Source organism: Ixodes scapularis, unplaced genomic scaffold, assembly GCF_016920785.2.
Source record: "Ixodes scapularis isolate PalLabHiFi unplaced genomic scaffold, ASM1692078v2 PGA_scaffold0__279_contigs__length_252992795, whole genome shotgun sequence".
NCBI lineage: Eukaryota > Metazoa > Arthropoda > Arachnida > Ixodida > Ixodidae > Ixodes > Ixodes scapularis.
In genome coordinates this window covers 193,307,358-193,314,908 of record NW_024609835.1, presented here as the reverse complement: position 1 = coordinate 193,314,908, position 7,551 = coordinate 193,307,358, and the positions used below count along the sequence as shown (strand labels likewise).

Sequence of the window (7,551 nt, the reverse complement as noted above, 5' to 3'; positions counted from 1 at the left end):
TGTGGCCCTGATCCGGGAGAGCGTGCCAGGGTGCGCGCTTGCTCGTGTTCTTGTTTTTGGACTGCCTACCGAACTGTCGTTTAGCCCTTATGGGTTCTTACTTCACGGCTGCTCGGACATCACACCCTCCTCTTTGCAAATTATGGGTGGAAATGAAGACGCTATTTACATTGTTACTTTGAGTCAAAGAGGTTATATAGGGGTTATATAGATCTGCTTCGTAAAGGTAAAACTTAAGTTGTTCACATTTTTCGGTTTTGTTCATTCAACGGGAAAACCGCGTTCACGTATTAACGTGGTACGTTCTTTGGCTAGATGTTCGTCATTTCGGGAAGCCTGGAAAAATCGCGGCCGTGAGGTTCGACACTGATTGATTAACGGGTGGAAGAGGAGATGTGAGATGCGCGACGCTGATTGGTAACGGGGAGGTCATGTGACCAGAGGGATAGGCGAGGAGGAGCTTGACCATTTGTGCGCATTGAGAGAGAGGAGCTCGAGATTATGGAAGGCTCGGGAAGATTGCTTGGCTTATCAGCCCGATTAGCGCTAGTATCGACTCATGGTAGGAAAAACTATCAAGTGTAATAAGAATGATGATAATAATAATAATAATAATAAAATTATTGATAATAATAATGCTTTATTTGATTCATTGTTCAGAACAACCAATAGACTATAATGTGGTGGCATATAAAATGTAATACAATTGGAGTACCGATAACGATGTCTGCCACGGTTAAAAAATACTGCGTGGGTCAATAGTTTGAATACATATATATATATATACTGAGCTCTCGTTTCAAGACAAAAAAGTGTGAAAAAACATCAACATGAGGTGACAATTCATTTCCGCAAATTTGCATCCGCACCAATGGTGACAATTATGATTGCACAGAGGGATAAAATACACTCGTGTCTCTAATACCACTAGCTGGCACATGAAATCCCAGCGATGACACCGTTTCACTATCCATATACCATTGAACAAATTTATGTAAATATAGAAACAACACGAGCAGTCCGTCTTTTTAACAAGTTGCACAAGGAAAGTTCTATAAGAATGCATTCATAGTCGTAATACTATTTCCTGCCAAAATACCTATCTGAAACAATTCGAACAAATCGTTTTTGAACCCTTTGAATTCGCTCTGCGACAGCTGCAGTCAGCGAATTCCATACATCACTGCAAAACTCGAGTCTAACTCGCACCAAGGAGCAAAACAACCGGACAACACATAAAGAATTGGAAAAGTTACGCGTCTCACGCGTGATATCATTCCAATGACTCGAAAAGCTGGAGCAACAATCGGGCTAACATGATAAAAAAAAAGAAAAAAAGATTGCAATCAAAATAAACGTCAAGGTCACGTGCTTTTTCAACCCGTGGAATAGTACAATTGCCAAGTATGTGCGGAAAAGAAATGTTTTTTTCTTTTTTTACACACAGTGAGTATATTGGTTTTAACTCTGTTAAGAAGTAAAACATTATCAGAACACCATTCAGAAATGCGTTATATATCATCCTGTAAAAGAGCACAATCATCTTCTGATTGAATTTTGATAAATAAATTTTGTCATCCGCGTATAAAATCATCTGCGCATTCTTTCCGCACAAGTTGTTTTCATTGCTACATATAACACAAAGGAGTGTCCCTAGGTTCAATCCTTGGGGGACACCGAAAGAGGGTACAAGAACTTCTGATAGACTGCTCAGTACACGTACACAATTTTGACGATCAGTAATATAACTTTTAAACCAAGTAAACGATGGCGTTGTGATACCGTATATAGAAAGTTTATACATGAACAATTTATGATTCACCTTATCGAAATTCTTGGATAACTGAAAGTAAACAATGTCAACTTGTCCTCGCGAAAGAACAATCGGTGCTATATTAACCATGGAAGAACTGAGATTTGCTTCTGCTGGGAGTGACTTTTTATAAATACGTGCTAAACGGTACCTAGTTTTCGACTGAAGTAAAAGAAAACACGGGTATGTGTGACCATCTCAAAACCTTTGAAAAATAACGCAGCAAAGATACAGGGCGAGACCTTTCACACGTCACTGACTTTGTGCATTGGCACTCTAATCGAATCTTTCAACAAAGACAACAAAACCCGTCGTCCTTCCTCGCTCCTTCGGGAATCTATTTCTTTAAAACCAAGCATTCCAGATGACTGAAATAAACGGCGTTGTCTTTCGCAAGGAAAGTGGCACCGCATGTAAAAATGCGAAAAAAACAACAACGAAGAAACGAATGTACCTCACTGCTTGAATCCAAATGAAACCGCCCGCCGGTCTTTCGAAGTTCGTCGAACTTTTGACTTTTCGGAAAACGAGAGTTTGACGATTTTTGAATTCTTTAGATTAATAACTTCGAAAGTTCGAAAATCATTTATTTATTTATTTATTTATTTGTACATACTGCAGGCCCGTGGGGCCGTGGCAGGGAGGAACAAACACACACACACACACACACACAAAAAAGAATATGACTCATACCTCCAACAGAGCTACGAACAATAAAGTAATTACAAGTTTAAATACAAAACGCGCCAAGAGCGCAAAATAGAAAACAAGAGCACTAAATGCACGTAAAAAGTGATAATAAATTTAACAATGACAATATACTGACAAAAATTATCTCCAATAACTAATAACTGAGGGCACGTGCCGTGTACAAAAACACTATACACAAAAAAAAAGCAGTACAATATTTAAAGTATCACGTAATATATACATATTTAACCCCAAAAAGAGAAAAAAAAAGACAAAGTAACACCAAGGCAATATGCTCACTCTTTAAACAGAGTAAAAAAGTCTAACGGCATCTTCGAACACTGAAACATCGTTGTGACTTACGATATGTTCGGGAAGCTTATTCCAGTCGTTAATTGTATTTGCAAAAAAGGAATACTTGAAAACATCGATTCTGGGCAGATACGACTGCAATGCTTTGGAATGATTTAATCTAGCTGATCTATTGGTTATGTTTCTAAGATAAGTGTCTCGGTTGATCTTTACTTGTTCATGATAAATCAAAAACAAAAACTTTAGGCGCGCAATTTTTCCCCTAACCGCTAAGGGTTCAAGCCCGCAAGCATTCAACATTTCTGTCACAGAGGACGTTGATTTGTAATTTGAAGTTATGAAACGTGCAGCCTTCCTCTGTATTCTCCCGAGCTTGTCTATGTCAGTCTTGGTTGCGGGGTCCCAAACGACAGAGGCATATTCTAGAGTGGGTCGTATGAGAGTTTCGATATTTTCTTAGCGTAGGAAGTTCGAAATTTCGAAAAGCTTCGAAATTTTTAGTGGAAGAAGTTCGAAAGTTCGGAAATCATCGATTGTTTAGTCTAACAAGTTCGAAAGTTGGACAAGCACCGAATTTTGCAGCGTAATAAGTTAGAAATTTCGAAAAGCGTCGAACTTCTTAGTTTAATAAGTTGGAAAATTTGACTTCAGTCGAATTTCTTGATATAGAAAGTTCTAAAATTTGAAATCTTTCGAATCTTTCGACCGCTTGATTCCATCATCGAACCTTTGGTTCGAAAAAAGTTCGTGGCATTCCTAGTAAGGATGGACGCATGGGCCCTTTTCTGGAAGTGGGGCGTCCCAACAAAAAGCATTTCATGCTTTTGAATCTCAGCTCGAAACTCTGTACATATAGACCTTTGCAGAAATCGCCTCCTGCGCGCTGTCATCTTTGTCTGCTGGGCTGTGGAACGCCTTTCAAGCATGGGCTGTTGATCTGCTATGCGGTATAACGGATGCTGCGCGTGCGTCCACAGCTCAGTGACTCAGCATTTTTTGCCCGGTCGCTTCGTTCGAGACTGCCGCTGGAAAGGTCTATATTAAGCTGTAGGAAAGTGTTCTTGGAATGTCGTAACGGTTCTAGTTTATCCCAAGAAAGGCTGAGGATAACTGCCGCTATAGCTCAGTGGTAGAGCACTGGTCTCGTAAACCAGGGGTCGTGAGTTCAAACCTCACTGGCGGCATCTGGCTTTTGTCTTTTTATTTTTGTATCATTCTTCAGGCTTCTAGGAGCAGTGAAGCTGTCAATTCTTTCAAACGCCACGCAGTTCGTAGTTTTCCTATTGTTGCGTTCTTACAAAATATCGGTTTTTGTTTAAAGATTAGCGTTCCAGCAGCATCCGTGGTCTCATCTTTGGAGCTGCATAGCTCCACAATGATGCTGAAAGTTATCCTTGCATTATAGTATCAAATCTTTTAGAAGTCACACACAAATGTTGACATTTATCGGCCTTTATAGCGCGGTCTTTTTAAAACGTGCTACGGCATTTCATTAAAAAAAAAAAAAAAAAAAACTTCGTATGTACTTATTTTGTAAATGGAACTTGTTGGAAGCGGCACCTATATGTTTTCAGTGATACAACGCTTATTTTGAGAAAGTATGGCATGTAAAATATGGTTAACGTGCATGTCACTGCTTGTATTTCGTCAGCTGTGTCAAGAGTGTGCATTCGCCACAGAATGAGGTGTGTGGCAGAGAAACGACAGAAAAGGGGGTGAATAAATTAGCTGACGATTCTAATTACTTTTAGTTTGCCATTAAATCACAATAAAGTATAATAGAGGCCTAAACACGACATAGATTTATAAAAAGGCAGTGAGGGTGCAGGCGAACTGGTGATGGTGTATAATTATGTTTAAAACCCGAGACTGTGGTGAGCTAACGTAGGAAACTTCAAAGTCGAAGGAAAAAGAGAAGTCTTCTGCGCCTTTTCTCTTCTACTTCAAAGTTTTCTATCTTTCCCTCACCACAGTCTCGCGTTTTAAACGTCAGGATATAGATGTTCGTTCGACAATTTTAATAAACCAGATAGCCATAAACACCAGCTTCGAACCCCTATTTGTTGCCAAATGTGAGCGTATTGAGTTTGGTGTTCCGTGAAAAAGGATTCCATGCTTTAAATCGTGTCTCGGAACGCTTTAGATTTATTAAGCTGTGTTCTAGTTTATCCCGTGAAAGCCTGAGGATAATTGCCGCTATAACTCAGTGGTAGAGCACTGGTCTCGTAAACCAGGGGTCGTGAGTTCAAACCTCACTGGCGCATACGCTTTTATCTTTTTCTCCTTTTTTTTTTTTAGTTTTGTACTATGCTTATGGCGTCTAGGCGCTGTGAAGCTGTCAAATCTTTCAAACGCCACACAGTTTCTGGTTTTCCTTTTGTTGCAATCCTGGACAATATCGTTTTTTGTTTGAAGATGTGCGTTCCAGCGGCATCCGTGGAGCGGATCCATCTGTGGAGCGGCATAGCTCCACATTGATTCTGAACGTTTTCCTAGCACTATAGTGCCGAATCTTCTAGAAGTCACACAAAACGGCTGATATTTTTCGGCCTTCATAGCGCGGTATTTTTTCTTAAAAGAATAACAAGAAGAAAAAAAACAACTTCGTGTGTTGTTATTGTGTAACTAGAACTTATTGGAAGGGGTACTTATTTATTTACAACGGTTATATCGTGAAAGTATAAGTGTAAAAGAGGATTAAGGTTCGTGTCACTAATTCTATTTCGTCAGCTGTGTCAAGAGTGTGCATTAGCTGCAGAATGATGTGCGTGGCAGAGAAACGACAGAAAAAGGGGGGGGGGGGTGAATGAATTTCCTAAAAATGCTAATTACTTTTAATTTGCCTTTCTTTTATAATAAAGTATAATAAAAGCGCAAACACGACATAGATCAATGAAAAGGCAGTGAGTGTGCGGGCGAGCTGGTGATAGTTAATCATTATGCTTAAAACCCGAGACTGTGGTAAGCTAAGTTTGAAACTTCGAAGTCGAAAGGAAAAGAGATGTCTTCTCTGCCTTTTATATTCTAGTTCAAAGTTTTCTATCTTTCCCTCACCACAGTCTCGCGTTTTAAGCGTCAGAACATAGATGTTTGTTCGATAATTTTAATAAACCATATAGCCACGAACACCGACTTCGAACCCCAGTAGATGCCAGAAGTGAGCGTATTATATTGCTCAAGTAACTGCCATAGGAATCATCTGGCTGTGAGACAGCCATCAAGCAATTAGGAAATGATGACTTCCTTGCGTTGATTCCATCCCACTTTATGAATAGTTTATGCTGTTTGATGAGTTCATCGGCCCAGAGCTAACCATCTACACATATCTACATGGCGCCGGGCACACTGCCTTTTTTATACTGTGAAATAACTCAGCGTAGAAAACACTGATACGGAAGGGGTTAAGACGGCGTACTTTAGTGTCTCAGCGTACAAAAGGATGTAGTTACTCGACCGAGCCTTCTGATTAAAATAGCCAGAAATCTCTGCCAACCTTCTGAGCTCTTAAAACTAGTCAGCGCGACTCCCCCTTTGAAGTGCAGAAGACTAATGCTGCCGCCATCTATGTTGTAGAAAAGGTACCGACCTCAGACCGAAACTAGCGCCTTTCTGTTCGGAGTGATGGGTAAGAATGCGAGAGTGCAGTCACTACCAACGTTTATTTACAACCGTTGAACGCTGCAACCTGTAGTTTATATTTCGATGACTTCAAGCAACTCAGCTGTCGTAGGGATAGTTACAGACGGCGTAAATTTCCGCACCCAGCTGTCTACAAAACAGCTGGTTGCGATCTTTCAATTCTTATAACCGCTTACACTGAAGAAAGTGGATCAGATATTAGCTTTGGTGAGGACGTCAAGAACGAGAGCTTTCTCGAACAAAATACGACGGGGCAAGTTAGCTGACGTAGATAAATGTTAAACATGATGGTGTTGCCCAAGCCTCGGGTAAAGTAACTTTGTTTTGCTTTCTCTGTTGCTTATTTGCCAGTCAGAGGTTTCTGCTGAGGGAGTTTTGTCGACAAATGTTCAATTTTTCACCCACACACGGATGTTGATAAACATCTGGGGGCCGCTGGTGCGTTTGTTCTGAGCTTTTCTTGACACACTGTATAGTTCAGCGTTTGTACGGCAACAAGGCGACTTAAAACCTGCAAATAAAGTACGGGTTGTCAATTGCTTCCTTCATGAAATAGCAGACGCTCACAATTCAACCTCGCGTTTGATTCCGTTGCCCGCGGGACGCGATTTCTATCAGAAAATCTACTTTTTTCCCTTTCGGTTCCGCGACACGTCGTAGCAGACGAACCCTCGTCGTCTGCTCCCGCTCCTCGCCGGCTTCGCCGGTGCGAGGCATGACGAGATTGCATTTTGGCGCACGCTCGATTTTCTCGGTGCAGCGAGTGCATGCAAACGTGGGGTGCCGCCGCTGAAACGAACTCGGAGAGTGCAACTACTCGTGGAGTGCCTGCCAAAACGAACCTGCTTTACGCCGCGAGTGGGCACGCGTGGACACGAGTGCCGTGAAACGAACTCGCTATTCAGTTGGACTTGTGCGGCGGGCAGTCGACGCGGCGGGCAGTTGAAGTCTAAGTCGAGACACCATTAACAATAACGATACCACGATACTACGGACCACGACCAACGCACTCCGTCGAGCGAGGGAAAGACAAAACTTCCGGGTTGCTCGTGTAGCCGCCGTAGGCGCCTCGGGCGTCGACGGATGACGGCGACGAC

General features: G+C 41.6%; 2 non-coding genes across 2 annotated transcripts; both read left to right on the top strand.

Moving 5' to 3' along the window:
• Positions 1 to 3,927: 3,927 nt before the first annotated feature.
• On the top strand, positions 3,928 to 3,999 carry Trnat-cgu. Its single transcript has one exon. It is a non-coding gene; the product is annotated as a tRNA-Thr (tRNA).
• A 1,007-nt stretch (positions 4,000 to 5,006) lies between these two features.
• Positions 5,007 to 5,079, top strand: Trnat-cgu. The gene has a single exon. It is a non-coding gene; the product is annotated as a tRNA-Thr (tRNA).
• Positions 5,080 to 7,551: the final 2,472 nt, after the last annotated feature.